This window comes from Gossypium hirsutum, chromosome A12 (genome assembly GCF_007990345.1).
Source record: "Gossypium hirsutum isolate 1008001.06 chromosome A12, Gossypium_hirsutum_v2.1, whole genome shotgun sequence".
NCBI classification, from domain to species: Eukaryota; Viridiplantae; Streptophyta; class Magnoliopsida; order Malvales; family Malvaceae; genus Gossypium; species Gossypium hirsutum.
In genome coordinates, this window is record NC_053435.1 from 38,072,242 (window position 1) to 38,098,628 (window position 26,387).

Genomic DNA, 26,387 nt, shown 5'->3' on the forward strand with positions numbered 1-26,387 from the left:
CATCAATTTCACACATTTCATATTCAAATGGACTCAATTTACGTCCTAGGCAAAATTACCATTTTGCCTCTAACTTTTCCTTAAATTATGATTTTGTCCCTAGGCCCGAAAAATGAAACTTGTGCAAATTACTCCCTATTCCAAGCCTATCCAAAGCCCCATTACAAATTTCCCAGCACATGTATTCATAAAAATTTAGAATTTTTCATCAAATTTTACAACTTTTCATTTTAGTCTCTAAATCATGTTTTCATCAAAAATCACTTTGTAAAAGATGTTTATCTATCAATAATCTTTCATTTTCTACCATAAATTTCTAATTTCCAGCATATACATCCATGACCCATTTTTCATACCTTGATAACGTTTCAAATTAATCCCTCAAATAGAGAGATTATGCTATCCCAATTTTAAAAATTCCAAAATTACTAAAAATGGGACAATGAAACTTATCTAATTAGGCCTTGAAAGTTTCTTTTCTCTCACCTAAGGTTTCCATGTGTTTTTAGGTTGAAGATGATGAAAATAAGATAATATTTTCTTTTATCATCTTTTAATTAATTTAATTGTTTCAAATTCCAATTTAGTCGTTGACCTTTTTTAATTTTTCTATGGATGAGTCACTAAGAAACTACATAAGTTTCTTTAATGGTCTAATTACCATACAAGGACCTCTAGATTTTAATTTCATAGCTATTTAATCCTTATAGCTACTAGAATTCAACTTTCGCATTTTATGTGATTTAGTCCTTCTCGTGATTAAGCACTTAATATATAAAATTTTACTATCAACATTTTCACATGACATGCCTATTATAATATGGACCATGTAATGAAGTAAAAATAAACCTTATTTTTGGGTTGAATTTGTGGTCCTGAAACCACTCTTCTGATTTCACTAAAAAATGGGTTGTTACAATAATACAAGAACAACCACAATCATTGAAACCAAATGCTCTATAAAGCCTCAACCTTGGGTTAGTTTCCTTCATACTTCAACTCAGACCATCACATTACTTCCCTTGTTCATTTGGGTATGCAAGACCTCTAAGTTCTTTTTTCTATCTTTTATTCTTTTTTATATTGGTTTTATCTAAATGTTAGATTGATGTTGTGCAGAAGCATGTCTTCACCAATTTGGATTCTTTTGCTGGGTTTTTTGTTTATGGCCTTTGGAACAATGTCAGTGTAACACCCCGAATTTGGGCTTAGAAGTATTGGGCCTTGAGTGCGGGTCCGTAAGGAGGTTGTATATAAGTATTTAATTGTGCAATGAAATAACATAATTAAATGTCCGCTTTGGTGGTTAATGGCCTTGAGAAGTGTTAGAGAAATCTTGGGTTCAAACTTGGGCTTTAGCAAAAATTTTGGTATTAAGAGGAAAAAAAACCTGGATGCTTGGATGAGGGCTTTTAAATTATTGTGTTAAATAAATGACACAAGGAAGCTTGTAGTCTAGTGGTTGTGGCGTCATTAAGGTTGTATGGGAGCCTGTGTTCAAGCCTTGGCTCTTGCAATTTATTTTGGTTTTTTTTAAGGGAACCTGGACTTTGGCCTTTAGACCTTATAATTAATTGGGCATAAAATATGACACAAAAAGCCTTGTGGCTTAGTCGCAAGTAGCGTGTGGAGCATCTGAGAGGAGGCATGGGTTCGAATCCCATGGCAAGCAAGGAGCATTTATTTTGCTAACAGGGGGTGGCAAGAGTTGGTGTTGAATTTAAACTCTGATGTTGGAAGGATCCCACATCGGGAAGCTAACTTAAGAGTGGATGCGAAGCTGGCTTTAAATAGAGGGAACCATGAGGAGAGTAAAGGTACCTTTCTTGGCTGAACCCTTTCGTTGTATGGCGTGCTCGTTTGGGTTGGGCATTAGCTAAGAGTGCTCGGAGTGTGGATTAACTCCAGTCTCCTATCAGGTGTGTATTTCTCACTACTTTAGCTGTAGAATAGCTACTTCGGGCCGCGATGGGCCGAAAGGGGCTATGTGGGCCCAATGGGCCTACGGGCCCAATTGGATAAGTTGTTTGATTGTGTAGTAAATATTGGACTAGGCTAGGTGAATCTCATATTTGTGGCTAGATTTGAGCTAAAAGGGCCACATGAGCGTGTGGGCCCATTTGGGCTAAGAATGGGCTTTAGGGCTATTCGTATTGTTATCCCTGTTTAGAATACTTTAGTTTACCAAATTATAGAAATGCCCTCAACTTGTAAAATTACCAAACTACCCTCGATTTATAGAATTACTATTTTACCCTTGATTTACAGAATTACTGTTTTACCCTCGATTGTGAAATTACCGTTTTACCCTCGATTATGAAATTACTGAAATACCCTTATAGGGTAGAATTACCAAAATACCCCTAGTTTGTAAAATTACCAAAATACCATTAGTTTTTGAAATTACCGAAATACCCTCAATTTGTAAAATTACCAAAATATCCCTGATTTACAAAATTACAGAAATACCCTTGACTTTCTAAAAATTATAGAAATACCATTGGTTTACAAAATTATTGAAATACCCTTGGTTAGTAGATTTACCAAAATACCCTTGTAGGATGAAATGACTAAAATACCCCTAATAGGTAAAAAGACCGTAAGCCCCTGTAGGGTAAAGTGACCGTAATACCCCTGTATGGTAAAATGACGAATATGCCCTTAGTTCTGTATGACTGATGTGCTTAGGATTTACATATATTGATATTGGATTAGTTAAGTTTGAGTGATAGGTGGTGGTTATCGTAGGTGATTGATTTTGGAAACGTTTCAACTTCAACCCATAACAGTTGTGTAATAACCCTCGCAGTAGCTTAGATTAATATTCGCCGAAAAGCCGAAATGCTAAAAGTTTGGCATTTCGGGAACTTGTGATTTTGCCTTTGCTTAAAGATGCGATAGATACGATATGATTAGTTTTTGGATCGATGGAGTAGGTAAGAGCGCAATTTTGTGCATGATGGTAAGTTGGGCCTCAATGGGCTAAAATCGGGCCCAATGGGCTTCGGGCCCATTTGGGTAAAACTGATAGAAAATGGAATCTGGAAAAGTTGCATGTTAACACGGTTAGTACTGTTGTAAAATTTGGATCATGTGGGCTTAATGGGCTAAATCGGCATTCGTAGGGCCCATTAGAGGTTTTGGGCCCAAAAGCCCGAGTTTGATAAAGTGGGTTAAAGATCATTGTTTAAACACTCAAAAATTTTGATAATTGTTGATGAACATGGAAAACCCTGATATTTGGTAAAATTACCAAATTACCCTTATAATGTGAAAAATAACTGTTTTGCCCTTGTGGGCAAGTGACTGACTTGGACTGTGTGGTTGACGGATTTGATTGTGAATATATGTTGGTGATATGAATGAATTGACTGTGATTGTTTGATTCAAATATGGGCATGACATTCTGCATACATGACATGTTGCATGGGTTGGGTTTTATAAATGGAGGAAGTGCTAAAAGGGCTATGCCCCAGTTTACCGAAAAGGGCTTTGCCCCAGTTTACCAAAAAGGGCTTTGCCCCAGTTATTAAAAGAGGCTAGGCCTCTAGATATATGATAAAGCAACTATGCTGCCAGTGGTGTGTTGGTTGGGTGGGTTGAATCATTCCCCACATGGTGTGTTGGTTGGTACAGGTGGAGAGTAGCAGATGGTGGGTCGAGTAGTCTCCCCAAATGGGCTTGCATACATCCATTGACATTACATGTGATATTGAAATGGGCCTAAGGGCCATATCGTTTACAGTAAAGGCTTCTGCCCAGTGATATGATTTATGAAAAGGCTTCGGCCCAGTGATATGATTTATGATAAGGCTTCGGCCCAGTGATATGATTTATGAAAAGGCTTTGGCCCAGTAACCATTAAACGAAATGCTTCGGCCCAGTATATGCCAAGACTAAATAGGGCTTTGGCCCAGATTGTACTGACACTGTGTTTTCACTGTTTGTTTGTTATTGGGATTACACACTGAGTTTTTGTAAACTCACCCCGTTTCTAACTGTGCAGGTAATCCCTAAGCTTAGATGGTTTGGAGCTACGAGGGACTCAGAGATGGCCACACTACTGTTTCTGGTTCTTTAAATTGCAATAAGTAGCTGATTTATTTCTTTATAAGTTTTATCTTATTAATATTATTATTTGGTTTTGGGTTGTAATAAGGCCATTTTAATTATTTTTCTGGGATTATTTTATTTTATACCCTATATGTTTCTGATAACAATATGAGTTAGACCTAGGGCGCATTTCCAAAATGATAATTGTTTCCAAAATAAACGCAACGATACAATTAATCGATTTATCAAAAATATCGACTTAAATGGATTGCAACTCATTTTTTTCAAAACTAACCTAGCACCAAAGTGTGGCAATGGTTGTGGGCATGTCTAGGATTGGATCCAATCGAAGAGCTTGGTACTTAAGTAGCCTTCATGGCTCACCTCCTCTATTACAGATTCCTACCTGGTGCCCAACTCCCATTCAGTTTGTTAGCTTAACAAAAGTCAGTTTTTAAAGCACTAAAACGAAACATGGATTTTTAACTTCAATGTGGCACGTCAGATTCGGCCATAACGTTTGGGCCGGGTTTGGGGTGTTACAGTCAGTACCACCTAGAAGGCCAATAGCAGCTCCATTCGAGAGAAACTATGTGCCTACATGGGTTTTTGATCACATTAAGTGCTACAATGGAGGCTACTAGATTGAGCTTTACCTTGACAAATATATTGGTACTGGTTTCCAGTCAAAAGGATCCTACTTGTTTGAACATTTTAATAAGCAAGTAGAGCTAGTTTCTAGAGACTATGTTGGAACTATTACTGCTATCTATGTGAGCATAATTTTTGCCCCACTGCTAGATTGATACAACTTGACTCCTTGCAAGTAAAGCTTAAAATTTGTTTAATTGATCTCTTGCATTACAGTTATCTTCTCAAAATTTGGAGCATGACGAGATAGATTTTGAGTTCTTGGGGAATAGAATGGGCCAGCTATACATTTTACAGACAAATGTGTTCACTGTAGGAAAGGGTGATAGAGAACAAAGGATTTATCTTTGGTTTGACCCAACAAAAGCCTACCATTCCTACTCTGTGCTTTGGAACTCCTATCAGATTGTGTTAGTCTCTCATTTCCTACTTATCTAATTTCAACTTTTGGTGATCTTTTAGGTTTTTTTTTATCTTTGGCTATCATTAAATACTTTAGAGTGGCTGACATACTTTTATGACCTTTAATGGGACTCGAAAAAACTTTCAACTTGAAAGTAATTTTTTAAAATCATTTCTAAACTATTATTTCAAAACATATGAACAGATTGTTGAAACATATGGACATCACATATATAATTAATTAATTACATGTTATTATTATTTACTATCATAATAGATTAGTCCAAATTAAAAGTGATTGTAACATCTCAACAATCAGGGGTTAGTATAATTGAGTTTGTAAATTGAGAGTGAATGATTATACCTTAATTTTTAAATTATCGATACATTTTTAGGAAATAAATGAGGTATTGGTTTGTTGGTTAAGTGCTAGTGAAACATTCCTTGAATCCCAAGTTCAAAACCCTTCTCTCTCACCATTTTTATTATCTTGCAAATTTTGCCCTAAACCCTAGTATGCGACATCCCTTGTTTTTTTTTCTTTGAAACTCAGGTTCGAGATTCCGATTTCGGTTGTCATAGAAAAGATGCTATTAAGTTACAGGTAAACACTTGAGGTGTATTATTGTAGACATAGAACTGAAAAAGTTAGTATTTAACTTTTTCTTTGAATTGTAATATAGAAAACTGAAAATTGATTGAAGTTAGATAGTGATTATTTTTTTTTATAAAATTGTATACCAAGTTTAAGATCATAGGATACATAATGAATAAGCATAGAATGAGGGACCACGGGGCTCAGCGTCGAGCTACCCAATTTGAGTCATTTGCTTCTCAAGGAATTACGCCTACTTGTAAAGGTGAAAACCAAGAGGTTGGCGATGATGCAGTGTCTCAAGCAATATTGGGAGTCTTAGAAAATGTTTTCAAGGTTATGGTTGAAAGGAATAATATGGAGGAAGGGACTAAATGCTTAGAGTGCAAAAGAAAGGAAAAGAATAAAATTCGAAAACATAGAGAGTCTGCTTCCACTGGACCAAATTCGCGACCCTTAAAGTGGGCCAGATGAGTTAGACCTCAATGAAAGGTTGTAGTAGTTATTATTGGAGAAACTATTAGATCAGCTAAGGTTCTGATTTGTAGATATTGTGGTAAGCATAATCCAGTAGAGTTTTTGTTAAAATTGGGAATTAGGATAGAGGAATCTGTTAGTAACGTTTCCTTAATTAGATATGCAAAATATATGTTGGGAATTTAAGGAGACGCATTGTCTGGAATTGTGTTGGAACTAGAGTTGCACAGTGACAGCTTGGTGGCCTGGTTTGAAGGAAAAAGGGTAACAAATTTTGTGACCAAGAAAATTTCGAGGACGAAATTTCCTTAAGGAGGGGAGAATTGTAACATCCCAATAATCGGGGGTTAGTAGAATCGGGTTTGTGAATTGAGAGAGAGTGATCATACCTTAATTTTTAAATGATCTATGCATTTTTAGGAAATAAATGAGGTATTGGTTTGTTGGTTAAGTGCTAGTGAAACATTCCTCGAAACCCAAGTTCAAATCCCTTCTCTCTAACCGTTTTTATTATCTTGCAATTTTTGCCTTAACCCTAGTATGTGACATGCCTTGTTTTTAAAATAAATATTCCAAAATTATTTCAAGAATGAGGAAAAATCCTAATGGTTAAAACAAAAATGAGAAAGTATGGAAATTAAATGAGTTCTCAAGTTCGAATCCTTTCCCTTACGAAATAATTAAATTTTGTAAAATCCCTTATTTTTTTAATGTATGTGCCATCCATACCCTTTAACCCTAAGTATAAATATAACTTTTTATTGTATTTTTTAGCCTTTAATTCAAATTTTAACTACTCAAGCCGTTCACCCTCTTCCTCTCCTCTTTTCTCTTCAATTTTCTTTCTTTCTCCTATCATTGTCGTCGCCTATACCTAGTTTTACCATCTCTTTCTTCTTTTTCTTTTTGCCACAAGATTTATTAACATATTCTCCACCATATTGCTGTAATTTTTCCTCATTAAGATCAGCCCCAAATCTGAAATCCTGAACTCCAAGATCGATCTTGAACATTGCCAAGAAAGTGCCATTGTCGTTTCTCTCGACTAGCTTGGGTAAGATCTCTTCTCTATTCAATTTCTTAATTAATCTTGTCCATTCAAAACCTAAATTTCTAGATATATAATTTGGGGGATTTTAAATGATTTCAAAGTTATTTTTCCATAATTTAATGAGATCTCAAACCGTTTTAAAATTCAGACCCAATTTTAGCTACCATGGGTAGTGGTCCGTACGCCTATGTGTAAGAAAGGAAGCTTTTTTATTTCTTCGTTCTTGCCTATATTTTTCCAGCATTAATTTGAGTTCTTCAGCCATCCTAATCAGCTTTTAAACCCATTTCAATTAGGGAAAAACCTTCTTGATCGATTATCCATTCAGATCCCACAAATCGTGAAGTGTAAGTGCAATAAGGGTAACTAGTTTCTTATTTCGACATAGTTTTTGGGTAAAGGTTATGATTTGATTAAATGAATGAATCTAATAATTAATTAGCTACTGATTTTACAGTATATTATTGAATTATGTGCTGACCCAAACGGCCCAAACCATCCGTAAAGGAAAAGAATGATTGTAAGTACGGTTTGCATTGATACAATGTAAGGAATCTAACTAGTTTGGATTCATAAAATAGTTATAATTCCAATGATTGGTTTGAACTAATAATTGGGTTTTTGGGGTCTGGTTTAATGGTAAATTTATTGTATTTATACTGAATTTTGGTTTAGGTTCGTTTAAGGAATTATTAAGGAAAATTGGAAGATTCGCTAGTGTGTTGCGAGGAAGTGAAAAATAAGGTATGGGTCTTAAACTCATAAAATCGTTTGAAAATGTTAAATATCATGCTATATTTGATAAATTAGCTTGCTTATTGGATTGGCTTAATAGCCAAATTATTGATTTTGTCAGTGGCCAAACAGTTATGTTTCGAGCCTTAAAAGACTGACATGTTGGCAAAAGTGTTAGTTTGATAGTATGGATGTTTGATTGAGTTTGTAACTGCATATTTGAGTTAAGATATATGAGAATGTTTGATTGAATGATACAATGAATTGAGATATTAAGCTTATGTATGATTTAAATACATGAGATATTTGTTATATTGTGTACTAAAAAGGGTGCTATTTATGCACAATGAAAATCTGTAAAGTATGTGAAATTGAATGATATTGGTTGATATCAACACAATGGTAATTTGAAAGATTGGAACACTGTTTCCATTTACTGAAAGTATGTGATTATTAAGGACATGCTAAGCATGTCAAATGAATGTGAAAAGTATTGAGACATGATTATGTATGAGATTGTGTGACATATTGCATATGCATTGGGTTGGGATTTTTTGGTTGACGGAGGAGTTCCGTGGAGTATCGGTGGCATATTAAGTCCGTATTATTCGTAGTCAGTGCACTGCACCTAGCGTACCGATCAAATGTGAAAAGTATTGAGACATGATTATGTATGAGATTGTGTGACATATTGCATATGCAATGGGTTGGGATTTTGTGGTTGACAGAGGAGTTCCATGGAGTACTGGCGGCATGTTAAGTCTGTATTATTCATAGTCAGTGCACTGCACCTGGAGTACCGAGGGGATTGGCAATTTTATCGCATATTATATGTTATTGGCGATTGTATCGCACTTTGATATCCGACAGATTTTATGCATTATTGATTACATGGTGGTTTTACCACATTGAGCTATGCTGATAATGTTTTGGAGTTTGGCAGACAGGTTCTGAGGAACTCGTGGTGTGTAGCGGATGGTATGGGTAGGAACCTTTTTGCATTGCATCATGTGTACGACATATTCGAATGTTATTGATTTATGCTACGTATTATATTTTGTTTATTGAACGGAATCGAAAATAATGATTGTTACTCGAATGAATGATGACCTATGCTTATACACTGTTTGACATCAATTTGATAACGATTATGTAATGATATGGAATTCCTATGATGGTTATGTTTTCTTCTATTAATGCTAATATGTTTCATTGTATTTGATGTTTTTTCCCGTTTAAATGATTATTTGACTCACACTGAGCTTTTCATAAGCTCACCCCCAATAGTGTTTAACTTTTCAGGTAAACCATAAAATTAGGACCAGACTCAACATTCAGAGAATCAACTTGGATCTCGGATTATTATTATTTAATTAAGTATTATTAAGTCTTTATTGGTTTTGGCTCGTAATTTTTAATTATTTCTGGTCCGTGGCTTGGTAACTTTTCTTTTGGGGATTTTTACATGCAGGGATTACTCAAGCATAATAACCGGATAATACATGGTATCAGACTTAAGTAAAATTTGATATTATTTCCTAGTTTCCGCTACAATGCAAAGGATCTGTTTTTGAAAACAAATCAATAGGCAACTAATTTTCCAAAATGACTTGAAAATTGATTTTTCTACTGCATTCGTTTAACTTCGAGTCTTTTCTTTAAAGAAGAGCGACAAGCAAACGGTTTTACTAAAATAACACTCTCAACACTAAAATGAATCCTAAGCAGACACGACCTAATGAATGAATGCTTTGAAGCTAACTCAAAGTACAACTACGGTTTTCTCTAAAATGAGTTTATTTAAAGTCTTAAAAAGTAACGTAAGTTAGCTTAGCCATTTTGGTGGCTAATCTAGCGTTCTCAATCTAGCAATAACGTCTACGCCAGGTTTATGAGGTTACAGTGATCTAATTTGGTTAAGGTTTATTGGGCTTTAATTATTAAAAAAATTATGGATAAAATATGGCTAGATACTCTAGTAACTAATTTCAAATTAATGATAGGTTGATTAGAAATTAGGGCTAATGTGCCAAAGTTATATATTAGGATTATGATCCTCAAATTACACGCATCAAGATTTCTTTTCTAATATCCCATCATTAGGAAAGAAAGAGTAAATATTCTCTAAATTTCTTGTGTACTAATTTGGAAGATCAAAATCCCATGATTTGTAGATTTCAAGAAATCAATTAATTCAGGTACACTTTCGAATCTAGTTTTGTTTCTTGATTTATTCTTAAAGATTTGACATGATAGATCCTGATTTATGGTTTGTTTTAAGTTTTATATTAGATTTTGATTTTACAGTTCTAACAAGTGATATCAGAGCCTCGTCATATTAAATTAGTGAGAATGAATTGATTTTCTATTATTTTGGATTGATTCATTTTTCAAATTTTATAGATATGATATTTCAATTATATAAAATGTTGAATCTTTCAAATTCTAGATAATTTTTTTTAGGTTTTGATTAATTATGATTCAATCTTTTTAGGGTTACTTTTAATTTGATTTTCATTTAATGTTGAATTTTTGGATTAATATGAATTTTTTATGGCTTTTCACTTTCTGTCAGAAAACCTAAACTATATAGGTGTTGGTTTTAAAAGGAAAATCTGTTAAAAAAAAGGTTTTGATTCTCGAAGGAATCAAGATAAATTTTAATGGAATTGAAACCTGATAATTGAATTTAAAATATGAATATATTATTAATGTTTCAGTAGTATTACTTTGGTGTTTTTCTTTAATGCAATACACGTGTGTGTATATATATAAAGGCTTTGCTTATGTTATATATTCCTTGTAATAAAACAAACGAGAATCAGATTTGGTTTTGAAGTGCATTGAATGCAGACTTTTTTTTTTCTTTAGTCTATTATTATATATTTTAAAGAAATCGCAGGCATGTATATTTTTAGTATTCATAGAGCTTCAATTATTATTTGTTGATTCTCTAGATTCAATTATGTTTCAATCTTATTTCATTGCTAATCGATAATGAGGAATTAAGTGAACTTATTATTCTAGAATTTCCAAAACTAAGAATCTGTGCATTCTTGATTTTATGGAAGTTGGTTTAACTGCTATTCTTCAATTGCAGTAATATATGTTCAACTATTAGAATCAATTTTTTAATTTTGATTATCTATGGTAATATCTTTAAAATCTATGTTTCGAGTATTAGGAATAATAGATTTGTGTTTTGTTATATTGTTATATGGCAATGGCTATGAATTTTGGTCTCAGTCCAATTTTATTGAATTCTAGTTTCGAATTTTAAATCTAAATGCACATTTATCTATTATTGGAGAAGTTAATGATATTTTTACGATTTTTGTGATAATAGCAATTTGTTTTAATTCAATTATTTGGTATTTGCCAAAACCAATCAAAATTGTTTGTCAAAGTTTAACAAGGAATAGGACTATACAAGCTTTTCAATGTATAATATGTATTTGATTGTTAATTTTAGAGTACATAGTTTAGTTATAAACCAAAATTGATGGTATCAAACTCGCTGCTTGCTTTATTCATATATATGTTTTGATCAATGGATGTTTTAAGGAATTTAATTTTAAGATTGGTTCAATAACATGTCAACTATAATACAAGTTTAACAAATTTGGTTTTAAATTTGGTTCATAATATAGGTTTTGGCATCTTATGATTCTAAATATTTGGTTAAATTTTGATGATATGATTTATTGTATGAATTATGAGATATGTCAATTATTATGATTTTGTTTTTGAGATTTATTGGCTTGAGAATATTTTTCAAGTATTCATGTGAATCTCTGTTTAATCATAAATAGAATTTGGGATTTACATGGTATATTTAGGGTAAGTTTTTCTATTTGATTATGAATACATGTATATGCGTGAATTGCTTTGGTGTTATTTTCTATGCCAAAATTATGAATACATGTGCTTGTTAATTATTTATGTTTGAATCACTACATTACTTCTGTTTGGTTTTGATATATAAGGTTTAGAAAAAAAAAGTCAAAGTTTAAGGTTTTCGATTTTTTATTGCATTATTAAGGCAAACTTATTTTGGGTTATCTCGAAATCTATAAATAAAAAAAATAGTTTTTTCTTTTCACTATTGGATAAATTTTAAATTTGAATATTGTATCATTATATATTTTTTTAAATAACTTAATTGAAACAATAAGTCGTCAAAGTGATTTTTTTTGTATAAATTATTTTATTTTAAAATATAAAAGGTTGTGTGCATGTAACTTAAGTTATGTTAATATTGATTGGCCCAATTGAAGGTTAATAATATTACATGTACAACTATGATAATAAACATGTAACGATTATTTAGTTTTACATTTGAGTAATAAATTGGCCCAAAGGAAGATTTATGGTTCAACATGTTCTTATTGTCAATATTTAATTATTATACCAAGATATCACTTACAAGTTAATATTTTTCCAAAGATGAAATATTAATGAAGCGTCTGATATCTTAAGATGATGTTTACCTTTATTAAAATTATTTTGGCTTAAATTTGAAGTCTTATGTGAGGTTGTTTATGATTTATTTCACTATTATTATATTTGCCAACATCATTATATGTTTTTTCGGGATAAATATATATACATATTTATATATACCATTATCTTTTAATTTGATTGAAAGATAAAATTAAGAGATATTTTGAAACAAATAAACTCAGATTTTGGCTATGGATTTTAATTAAGTCTGTCTAATATTTTAAATAGATTAGTTGAAACAAAATACCACCAAAGTGACCTCTTTTGTGTAGATTAGTTTATTTAAAATATCAAGATGATTATATGTTTTTGTGATTCATGCGTTTATTAATTGACCCAAAGGTAAGAATATTTGGCATAATTTCAACAACATCTGTGGTGATAAATGTGTGACAATTATAAGGTAATTTATGAGAGCAATAAGTTATGTAATACCTCTAACCCGTAACCATCGTCAGAACAGGGTTACAAAGTATTACTGAAGTTTACAGAATATTTCCAAATAAACTCAAGTCATGTACTATTCATTTTCCGAGAATAATTGTAACATCCCTTGAACAGACCATCGGGGCCCAAAACATGCATTAGAAACGAATCGGGACTAAACCGGAGACTCTGAGAATTTCCTCAAAATTTCAAAATTTTCTTAAGTACAGGGCACACACACCCATGTGGTTAGGTCGTGTGGCTCACACGGCCAAATGACACGCCCGTGTCTTAGGCCATGTGCTATTTGAGTAGGGCACACGCCTGTGTCCCTAGCCAGTGTAACTCTCTGTCTTGTAATTTATTTTAGGTGCAGGGGTTACACGGCCAAGTCACATGCTCGTGTGCCAGGCTGTGTGTCACACATGGTTAAGACACATGCCCATGTTGACAAAATAAGGCTATTTTCCAAGCCTTATTTCTCACCCATTAGTCTTCCATCTACACCAACACTTAAACACATTCAAGGTCCAATTCAAGACATTTAACCAAGCCCTAATCAAGTTTTATGTTTGATATATCTTCACCTATATTCATATATATGCAAGTTTACTTACTTCTTCCATTTCATAGATAATCATAATTTCTCAAATTAGTTATATCTTTCAACTCATCCATGTGTTTACCCCTATTTACTATTTACACTCTCATACCATTAACATATTAAGACTATATATAGATGTACATCTCAATATGTAATATCCTAAAATAGGGCCTAAATGGAATAGTGGTTGCGAAACCACAAATCTGAGATAGAAAAGTTTATTTTGATTAATTTTTATAATTTACTGAGTGATTAGATGCATGTGTTAGAGTATCGATGGAAAATTTTATAGATAGCATGCTTAATTTGCCTACTAGGGCTTAATTGTAAATGTTGATAAATATGAGTTTCAGATGCTAAAGGATTAAATTGAAGAGTATAATTGAAGTAGATGTCCTTAAATGGTAATTAGACCATTAGGTTTTCATGGACAAAAGTGGACATACATAGATAAAAATAACTAAAATTTTAATGAAGGGTATTTTAGTCATTTGGTAATTAAAAGATTAAAAAAGGGAAAAAGATGGCAAAATGTGCCCATCTTCTTCATTAGGCCGAAATTTCAAGGGTTCTTCATAGCTAGGGTTTTGTCAAGCTTCCAAGCTTCATAGTAAGTGATTCTAAGCCCCGTTTTTAATGTTCTTTACGTTTTTAAATTCCCGATAACTTGATTTAGCTTATTCTAGCAATAATTTAACCTAGGGTTCATATTTGGAAAAATACCTATAGGTGAAATGTATTTATTTTGATGTTTTATGGTAGAATATGAAGCTTGAAATTATGTTAAACGACTTGAGCTAAGCGATTTTAAGCAAAAATGAGTAAAACAACATAATCGGTAAAAATACCTAATGGTCATAAGTACATGTTACAGTGGGAAATTGATGTTTCCGTAGGTTAATAAATGATTAGCATGTCATAAAACATAAGAATTAGGGACAAAGATTCATTTCCGAGCCTTGGGGAAAAAGTGTAAATATGTAAAAGTTTAGTGGCAAATTCATAATTTTGCCAAAGTTAGAGTTAAGGACTGTTTTGATAAATGTGAATATTAAATAAGTTAAATTTTCTATTATAGATCAAGAAGAACAGAATTTGGGGTTAGACCGAGAAAAGAAAAAGGTTGAGGACTAAATCAAAATATTTGATCGTATTTTTTGTCGAGGTAAGTTTGCAGTAAATAAATGCAATGTTTTATTATTTATAATTAATGATGTTATTTTTCAGAATCTATATATTTATTTTGTAAATTTATTCCTTGATGATTCAAGCAAGAATTGACGGAGAAATGATACTTAAAAGTCCCGGTTGAACCTTAGGAATGTGTAGGATACAAATGTCATGACATTAGGGTTTAAGGATACCAAGTAAGACCATGCCAAGACATGCCATTGGTAAGTTCTACAAGGCAAGGAAATTGTATAAGACCATGTCAAGACATGGCATTGATAAACTACTATAAGGCAAAGATCCTATGTAAGACCATGCCAAGGCATGGAAATGGTGAGTTCATAAGGCAAGGATACCATGTAAGACCATGTGAAGACATGGAAATGGTAAGTTTAAAAAGGAAAGGTACCCGTGTATCCTTAGTATTCCAAATAGTTCAACGTAAAATTCAAAGAGTGTGCCAAAGGAAAGGTAAGACAAGTCCATGTTTGAAAGGTTTAGGTTATCTTGATAATTCGTTTAGAATGTTGTTATTTATTTACATGAAAACTTACTAAGCTTTATGCTTACTCCCTTTCTTTTCTCCCTTTTTTTATAGTATCGCAAAGCCAATTCGAAAAATAGTAAGGACATCGGAGATCACCTCACACTATCAATGAGTTATCTCGGTATTTTGTGAATAGAAATACATTAAGTTATGGCATGTATAGGGACTTGGCTATTTTGTGTGTATGTCCTTATGATATGATTAAAGAATGGCATGTGAATACTTGGTAATGATTAGCTTATGATATAGCTAAATAAGAACATGTTTTGGTATTATGTATGCCTAAATGAGGTTTGATGCAAATAAATTATGAAAGATTAAGAGTTGGCCATGGAACAGTTAGGAAACAATATCAACGAAGTTTTTTTGAAAAATCACTAAAAATTGTAGAAATGGAATTAAGTGGTGAATGAGATATATAATTAAAGCTTACTGAGTCTATTTTCATAAGAAAAAAACATAGTAAGCAAAAGAAGTCTATATTCTGAGATATTTAAATTTCTGTAAGACTGGTTCAGAGTGACTTCTTGATCCCCTATTCCAAATTTGGAAAATCACTAGAAATTTTAAAAAAATAATTATAAGTAAAATTTTATATGTATAGATTCCTTAGTAAGTAACAAACAGAAACGTTATCCAATTTCTGTATAATGAGATAATTGATTATTAGTGAAGAGAGGTTAGGTCCGCTGAACTACCAAACAGGGGAACATTTAATGAATAAACTGTACTAATTGGCCAAACCAAAAATTATGGAAAAATTATGGTAAGAAGATATATGAGTCTTGTTTCAGGGAAAATTTACGGATTTAAATTTTGAGTTTCATAACTCGAATTATAATTAATTTAGTGACGGTTATGCAGATGGATAGTTTTATTATGAATAGTGAAATAAATTGTTTTGATTTATTTAAGTAATCAGAAAATTTTTATGGTCCTGAACCATTCCAATTGCACGTTTTAGGGCCTCGAGGGCCCTTTCTAGGGATTTATTGGATGAATGTGAGTGAATTAATATTTTTTAAAAAAAAGTAATTTTTTTTTGCCCCGAACAGGTAAGATAAGTCTGGTACCATCTAATGCTCGACTCCGACGACGGTCTCGGGTAAGGGGTGTTACACAATATATCAAAAACAAGCCATACCAATTGGTAGTTACATTCATAACATGTTATATACCAACATTGGCTAATTAACCTATACATGCCATTATAACCGTAATTGTTTACCAATCATACCAAGATAGGCCGATGGATAGTGTGAGTGATCTCCTCTAATGCTTCCAACCCCTTGAGCTTCCGAATAACTATAGAGTAGAGGAAAATAAAACAGGGTAAACATATTATGCTTAGTAAGTCCGTATAACTTGGTAATTAACTTACCGTTAATTATTACTCATAATAAACATGTAAAACATATTCAGTCAATTTGATCACGAGCCCTACCATACATCCTTACCACCTTCGATAGTCATATAATTAATATATATATCGGGAAACATATATGGGCATATTGTAACAGCCCGATTTTGGGCCTAGTCGGAATAGTAGTTTCGAAACCACTATTCCGAGGCCGAAGAAAATTATTTTGATGTTATTTTATGTGATATAGTATATTTATAAAGGTGCATGAAAATTTTGGTATATTAATTTTAGCGATTTCTAGTCCAATTTCGAAAAAGGACAAAATTGCGTAAAAGGTAAAAGTTGTGTTTTGATGCCTAATGGTGTTAAATTGCTTTGTATCTTAAATTGGGGGTCTTTAAAGTGAAATTAGACTCATTTTAAGTGTAGTGGCCGGTCATGGGACAAGAAATTTCAAATGGTCATCTTGTTAGGTGGGTGATGTCATTTTATGTAATTAAATAATGCCTAGCCTAGCTATTTCTTTTTTTTTCTTTTCATTCTTCCTCTTACCACCGATATTTCCAGCCAAGAAAAGGGTTTGAAGCTTTGAACTTTCATCAAAGAAACTCCTTTGGTAGTAAGTGATTTTACTGCATTTTCTTGATGATTTTTATGTTTTTGGAACCCCTAAAGCATGAGCTTTCAAAAGAGGGGACTATCTTGCAAAATGATTAAGAGTCTAGAGTTTTTCCATGATAGCATATTTGTTTTTTACTAAGTTTTTATGGAAGAATATGAGTCTTAGATGGGTTATAAACAACTTTTATGAAGGAAATTTGCTTGAAAACACAAAAATGGGTTATTTTGCAAAGTTGTAAAATAAGTGTAAATGTGTGAAATAATTGAATTTTTGAGTTTCTATAGTTATTAAAATAGCTTGTCTAGGCTTAATGAGGAAGAAAATGTGATAAAAATCATTTTTCGAGCCTAGGGGAAATTTGGTAATTTTGGCAAAGTATAGGGGAAAAATAAAAAATTTTGCCAAAATGTGTAATTGGACTAATTTGATTAGTATTTTGTTTTAATAAGTTAAATGTGATGTTATAGATGATGAAAAACAAGATTCGGGCTTAGAACGAGGAAAAACGAGAAATTGATGTTTAGGCCGCTTTTACCAATTTGGTGTTGAGGTAAGTTCGTATGGTAATAATAATGTAATATCATGCTTGAATTAAAATTCTCTAATGTTATGGCATTAAGTGTATAATTTAATATATTGGAAGTTTGATGGAATAAGATGTTTCTTTGAAACAGTAAGTTTGTACGAAAGTAATTTATCAATTTCATTATCATATGCTTAATACTTGATATTGTACAAATTGTGGATATATGTCTTTATTTGGATTTACTTGTGATGATTCGGTGAAAATGTGATGATAACTTTGTATCTCGGAAATCCCGGGTGACTCTAAGGAATGCTTAGGATTTCGAGTATCATGACACCATATTAAATGTATGCTAGTGTAAGACCAAGACTAGGACATGGCATCATCGATGATATTTGTGCTAGTATAAGACCATATCCGGGATGTGGCAATGATATGTAGATCCATATAACACCATGTATGGAACATGGGTTTGGTATTCTATTTGGTGTATGATAATTTCCAACATCCTTTAGCATCCTGAGTGTTCAACGGGTAATTGAAATGGATGATGTGATGAAAGCCCTAAGGAGGGCATGTTAAAGAAGGTATGATTATATACTTTATTATGAGTTGGTACAGGTATGTACACTAAACTCACAAGTAATACCATGATATTTAATTGTTCCAATGAGGTAAGTCATTGGTGAGTATGTACTTGAGTTATGCTACAAGTTGTACAAGTATGTACACTAAACCTATGAGTAATGCCTTGATATGTGAAAATCTATAATGTATATTGTAACACCCCGTACTCGAGACCGTTGCCGGAGTCGAACACGAGGTGCTAACGGACTTAATTCATTTACTTACACAGTTCATTTTAAAATTTCTAGACAAGCTGGTTAACTGCATCACTGTCACCTTAAAAATCATATCTCGAGTTCCAAAACTTGAAAACTGATTCCGTAAATTTTCCCTGAAACTAGACTTATATTTCCATCTACAAATTGTTTTCTAGAATTTTTGGTCTAGCCAATTAGTACAGTTTATTAGTTAAAATCTCTCCTGTTTCAGGGTTCGACTACTCTGACCTTCATGCATTACGACTTAGATATCTCCCTGTACAGAGCTTCAATACTTATGCCATTTGTTTCTAATGAAACTAGACTCAAAAATAAATCTATACATATGAAGCATGACTTCTAATTGTCTCTGGTTAATTTATGGTAAATTTTCAAAGTCAGAATAGGGGATCCAGTAATTGTTCTGGCCCTGTTTCACGAAAACTTAAACATCTCATAAAATAAGGCTCATATGGTTGTTTCGCTTCTTTCATATGAAAATAGACTCATCAAGGTTCGTTTAAATAATTTATTCATTATTTAATTACATTTCTACTATTTTTAGTGATTTTTGAAACTCACAACACTGCTGCTGTCAGCATCTATTTTAAGGCAGATTTCACCTATTTCATAGTTTTCCATGAATCAACTAGCAAATTGACATACATTATTATCAAGGGTAATCCCGATTAGCCATGATGTACGTAGCACCAATAGGACCATGATTGTCCATTCCAATGGCTAATTATTACCAAACATTTCCACACCACTTAATAACCATATCACAAGACCATAATGTTATACTTCGAAATATACGAGCCGTTTTCGCATGGCTATACGAATACACATTACAAAAGGATACTTAATTAACAACAAGGGTCAGCCCTATACATGCCGTTTTTCAAAATTGAACTAAAAGAGTACCAAAAAGTGGCTTAGATAGTGTGGACGACTTCGACTTTGACAATCCCGAGTCCGATAGCTGAAGAGCAAAATCTATAAAACAGAGAATTAAAGCAGAGAATAAGCATTTCGATGCTTAGTAAGTTTTAAGCAATGAAATCATTTAAAGGAATGGCATAATAATATCAAGTTTATTTGTTCATCCCTTGGCCGAATAGAAACATAACCAAGATATCACTTTTATCATTAATATCACAAAGGTGAAACCAATTTATCCGGCCAACTCCAACCCACAACCGAATGCTCTCATCTCTAATGTCCCTGTCCATTTCATGCATATGCACACACATTCATAACTATGACATTGAACTCTCATATTCGGAACTCATACAACATAATTAGATCATAAACGTGTGCTAAGCATTCCCATCGAATTTCAAAGTCATAATTGAAGTATATTCACATTCTCAACAAGGGTAAATTACTTACCTGGTTGTCTTACAGTAAGTAGCGCATGTGATTAAAATTATTCCAGCATGTATTATATGATTTCTCGTAAGAACACTTACGGGTTTTCACCCTCAAATATTATGCTGGTGCAACATCCTTCGGAATAAAGTTCGACTCTTAGCACCGGATCAAAAGCCCTTCGAGACCAAGCTCGAATTAGACTACTGGCTCGAAGGCCCTTCGGAACTAAGTCCGGTTATGACACTGGCTCTAAAAAGCCCTTCGAAACTAAGTTCGGTTATTAGCACTGGCTCAAAAGCCCTTCGAGACCAAGCTCGGATTTAGACCCCGATTAGCATTCACACGTATATGCATATATATATCACATCTGGATATCATTCCTGATACTCGAATACAAGTACAACATGTTTACTAACCATACATCGACCGATTCATTAATCCCACAAAAATAACACAATCCCTTTTCGTTAATCCACAAGATTTCTATAACCATTCAGCTACAAGTAAATACCTTACTTATTTATTTTACCATGTAATTCAAGTAGAATCGTCAAGTCACGAGTTAATTATTATGCTCATAGACAAATAATTGCCTTATTAAATCGTGAGCTAAATTTCATTACTCAAAGACTTACCTCGGATGTTGTCGAACGATTTCAACGGCTATTCGATCACTTTTTCCTTTCCCTTATCCAACTTTGATCCTCTAAGCTCTTGAGCTAAATCAAACAAATTTACTTCTCAATCAAACACATACATACGGCAACCATATACATTTCAAAAACCAATTCATTCGTATCATTTGTCCATATATTAGCTTTTAGCATATTTGGTCATTAGAGCGACCTATTTAACTTTCAAGCATTCATTTCTAATTTTAATTAAACAATGCCGAATGCCATTAACTACTAATGCCACACACACACATATGCATAAAATTCATCCATACATAACCTATAGCTCATTCGGTCATTCATCTCTCAAACCTATCAAAGCTTCATATCAAACTTCCCTGGCCGAATACACATATAAGCACATAATGCACATTTAGAATTTTTATTTACTTCATGATACATTCGACCTTGGCATAATTTCATTACAAATCCCTATTAGCCACTTCACCAATCAATTATATCATCTACTTAATATTTCATAACTTATCATGCTAGCTAAATATTATTTATTCAAGTTCATCATCTTCATATTCGGCATTAGCATCAAATATAATAGCCAATTCTTCCCACTTTGAATCTATGCATCCATTTAATCATAGTTTGTTCAAGCACTCATACAACAAGATTCATCCAATTTAACAAGAAACAAAAACTTTATTCCTCCATAGCTACAATGGCCGAAAGATCTAGACATCTCAATACCGAAATTTCTAACATGGGTTGCCTAAAGAATTTGGTAGGGAGTTCAAATTTATCTAACATTTCAAGTAACTTAACACATCCATATAGCTAACATGCTAGTAGTATCAAGGCATCAACTAAAATTTTGAAGCCTCTTAGTCGAATCCTAACTCTCCAACAACTCCAATTTCATCCATGAGATAAATAGAAGTAGGCTAACCCTCCAAAGGATGTGTAAACCTCCAAAAGCAACATTGAACATACCTTAATCTAAAGAACCACCTTGGCCGAACTTCCCCTCTTCTTCTTCCTTCAATTCACGGCAATGGAGGAGCAACCTAGCTAATTTTTTGTTTCTCCCCTACTAACCACTATTATTTTATTACCCATGTTCTTTATTTTATTATTTCTAACATAAAACACTAACATAAAATGTTTATAATACATTTTAACCCATATCATGGCCGGCCACTACTTGTCATAGGTGGAAATTTGACATGCAAACCCATTATTTTCATAACATGCACTAATAGATCCTTATAGATTAACCCATCACATTTCAAAGTGTCACACATAAGTCCTATTAACTAAATACACATGCAATTGACCAAATCGAAGCTCAAAAATTTCACACACTCATATTCACATATTTTAGACAATAAATATTATACTCAAATACTTCGGTGACTCGGTTTAGCAGTCCCGAAACTACTTTTCGACTAGGGTCAATTTAGGGCTGTCACATATATAATATTGGTGAATACTATGAAAATGACATGATTTGGGCTTAGTCTTTGATACTTGATGACATTAAGATTATGGGCCCATACTTATGATGCATAGCTATGTGTTCTTACCATGATGGATGAAATGATGTTGTATTAATTTGGTGAATAATAATTTGTGAATGAGTAAATTAGCCTTGACAGTTTTGGGCTACTACAGTGGTGTAAATTTCAAAATACACTAAAAATAGTGGAAAATGAGTTATAGGCTGAATAAAATATGGGATTAAATCTATTTTGAGTCTAGTTTGTAATAAAAGAAACCGTGTAAGCAAAATAATTTCCTGTAATGAGATAATTGAAGTTATGTGAGACAGAGTCAGAATGACTTTGAAATCCCCTATTTTGATTTGATAAAATCATTATAAATTGTAAAAAAATAGTTATGAATTGTAATTTATAAATTTAGAATACTTATTGAGTCTATTTTCAAGAGAAATAGATGAGAACATTATTCGAGACCTGTGCTATAAGATAATTAAACTTTAGTGCAGAAGGGTTGGAACTATCATACAGTGCATTAGGGGTAACTTTGAGGAATAAACTATACCATTTGGCTAAACCAAAAATTCTATAAATTGTATGGTATAACGGTATTTGAGTCTAGTTTCAAGGAAAATTAACAGAACTTAATTTGGAGTTTTGTAGCTCCAGATATAAATATTTTATCGACCATTGTACAAGAAAACAATTTATCTTGAATTTGTGAAAATGTTGGGAACATTGATAAAAACATGTAAATGAGTTGCTTATTGTTTTCATACGAACTTACTAAGTGTAAAGCTTACCCCTTTCCTTTCCCATGTTCTTTAGTGTTGCCAGGTTAGCTCAAGTTGGAGTTCTTCGGAGATATTATCACACAGTCAAGCTATCGCTATTGTGTAAGTGATCTCAAGTACTTTGAGTCTATGGCATGTATAGGGTTTAAATATTTGAGCATGTGATATTATATTTTAGCCAAATGTATTGGGTTACATTAACTGTTGAGGTTGTAAACCTATTTATATATGCATGCATGTGCCATGGTCTTATGTGATGAGTTTATAATAATTATGGCATGAATGTGGTAAAGATACGAGCAAAATCTATGATATCTATTGCATGAGAAATTGACATGATCATAACATGTTTATGGATGTTGAAGTGCCCATGTATGCCTTGTTGTATGCTATTGCATAAGTATGCGTGTGTGAGTTGTGAGGGTGACAAAATGGCTTGGAAAATAGCCTTGTATTTGTCCACACGGGTAGACACACAGGCATGTGTCTAGGCCGTGTGTGACACACGGTCCACCCCATGGGCTTGTTGTTCAGATGTGTGTCCCCTGTACCTAAGTTTTTTAAGTTAGTATGCATGGTAGTAAACACACGGGCAGAGACACGGCCGTGTGTCTCAGCAATGTGAAGGACACGGTCATAGGACACGGGCGTGTACCTTGGCCGTGTGGCTTCAATATGTTCATGACCAAATTGGAAAAATGTCTAGGTTTTTGAACACGGGTTCGAGACACGGGCATGTCCCTAGCACAAGGGCGTGTGCTCTATACTCACACGGGCGTGTGGAGCCTTACAACATAAAATTTTCCAAGTTTTTTCTTAAGTTCTCAGCTTGGTCCCGAACCATCTCTAATGCATGTTTAGGGCCTCGTGAGCCCATTTAAGGGACAAAATGTATGTGAAATGAAAATTTTTAAATTAATCAAAATTTTATGGCCCGATTTTATGTAGTTGGTTGAGTTTAAGTCTGGTAACAGCTCGAACCTTGTCCCGACGTTGGATACGGGCAAAGGGTGTTACATTTAGTGGCATCAGAGCATGGTTTAGTCAATTCTCGGACTAACATAACGTAAGTGAGTCTAGCTATACATGCCATAGTACTACTCATGACAGTGTGATATCTCCCGGCGCTAACGAAACTATTTGCTAAGACAGGAAAGACTTCCAACCGAGAAAATCTTTTTAATGATAAGAGTAATATTGAGATGACTGAATCATGCTTGTGATATGTCAAATTTAGGAAAGGTATGAAAGGAAATTCATGATTTTTACATGAATTAATACTCAATATGTGATAATCATAAGTTAAAGAATGTGGAAACGTGGAATGAGATGAAAGTTAAGTTGTGATAAGCTCTTTCATGCATATTAGTATTCATATGATGTTACATGCCTAACTCATTTGGTCTAGTAATTATGAAAAGTAAAATTTACTCGAAATGACAGCATGTGTATATAAGTGCTTCTAGTGAATGATGTGTAATCAGTATGTACATGTGATTAACATTTATGTTTAAATCTCTGAATTAAAGATGCCATAATGTGATGTTGTATGATTTTGGTTATGGAATCATGAATGTTCTGATAACATGAAAACCAAAATGAAAGATCAAATTGAGTAGAACGCTGGAATTGAGTACGATCTTTTGATTATGAATTGACAAATAAGAGTATGGTTGGACCATGGCAGTGCAGGTGATATGTGTGCCAGTGTAAGACATGTCTGGGACATGTATAGGCCACATTGTGAAAGCCAGTGTAAGACATGTCTGGGACATGCATCGACTTTGAGACGAGAGCCAGTGGAAGAGATGTCTGGGACATGCATCAGTCGCGTTGTGCAAGCTAGCGTAAGACCATGTCTGGGACATGGCATCAGCTTGATATGTGTCAGTGTAAGACCTGTCTGGGACATGGCATCAACACAGATGGATGAGAGCTAGTATAAGACCATAGTTGGACTATGGCATCATGTAAATGATGTACTCAAGACCATAAGACGTTTTCTAATTTGATAAAGGTTGGTAAGTAAATTAAGGCTAAGTGTTGAAACTTGATTAAACATTAATGGTGATTCGAGTAAAAGAAATGAAAATTTGTATTGCGATAAATTCATTGATGTTTGGCTAGTATTCATATGAAATAAAGTTGCATGTGTTACTAAGATATATGAAAGTGTGTTCATAACAAGTTGGAAATTTGAGATGTTTGAATCAGATGTGCATGATATTGTGTTGTTGTTAAGTGTGTATATGTGTGAGAGTCGAAAATTTAGAGGCTTTACAATCTTCACCCCTTACCAGAATAGAGTTATATGATAAAATTCACGAGAAATATGTTGCATAAGCTTGCAAATGTGAAACTAAAGAGTGCAATACTAGAGTAATATGGGATTAGTGATGACTGAATTAATCAGAGGAATGATGTCGGATTTACAAAGATGGCTGAGTATGACGGATTCAATTAAGTAAAATTTTAGCTATCTCTCTCTTTTGAGTATTCTGTATTTTCCTTTATCCTTGGGAATATATATGGTTGCTCATTTCTATTGAAATTCTTAGTTTATGAGGATGTTAGCAACAGTGATATCAGACGAAAGCTCAGTTGATCCGGTTAGTTATAATCGACATTTCTTATCTCCTCAGAATTCTATTCTGATATGTCGAAATGGAGTCGATGGTGAAGATTTATGTGAGACCATTCTGATATTTCTATTGATTATGGTTTTATATATATGGGAAATATATTATCTCTATTATGATGGAATTCTAGAGCGTATAGACGGTAGTTTCTTTCTGGTTTTCTCTGAGGGATTTTTCAGATTTTCCTTATTATTTTCTTTGAGGTTATATTCTTGGATTTCTGGTATGGTATTATATCTGGAATTCTTTATCTTGATTTTTCCTATTGTTCTTATTTTGAGAATTACCAAACCTGGCTTATCCTTAAGCGTATTCTTTGACTTGCGATAATGGTATCTATTATGTTTATCTTGTGGCTCGACTATGGAAGTGTGGAGATTCTAGTATTTCGATTTCTCTAATCTTCGTGTAAAGGATTATTATCAGAAAGGTAAATTAAGCCATGTGCATTAAGTTTATTCTCTGGTTCGGGAATAATGTTGTGCAATTACGGGTAAGTAAACATACAGTCTAAAATGAAGAGATTGTATTCTTGAAAGTGTGATATGGAAACATATTAGTTGGATTTCTCTTATTCGAGAGATGTTATAAGTATAGTTTTCCTGATTAATAAAGAGACCACATCTGTGAAGTTGGAATCATTGGATTCATGTTAGTAAAGTTTCTAAACAGTTGATGACCAGAGTATAAAAATGTGGCTATAAGTGGTAACTTAAACAAGTACAGCATGATTCGACTTTTAATTTGGAATTGCAGGAAGGATTTTATTTCTAGTTTTTGTTACTATTATTTCAGAGTAAGATTTGAGTACTGAGAAACTCTGGGTTATACAGAGAATTGAATACAGAGTTCACAGCAGTATCTTGTCTATTCTTCCAAAGGATGTTGAATTGTCTACAGAGTAAA

At 33.1% G+C, this 26,387-nt stretch overlaps 1 pseudogene; it reads left to right on the top strand.

The window, feature by feature from the left end:
- Positions 1 to 1,123: 1,123 nt before the first annotated feature.
- Positions 1,124 to 26,387, top strand: part of LOC107938888 (probable xyloglucan endotransglucosylase/hydrolase protein B) — a 37,452-nt pseudogene continuing 12,188 nt past the window's right edge.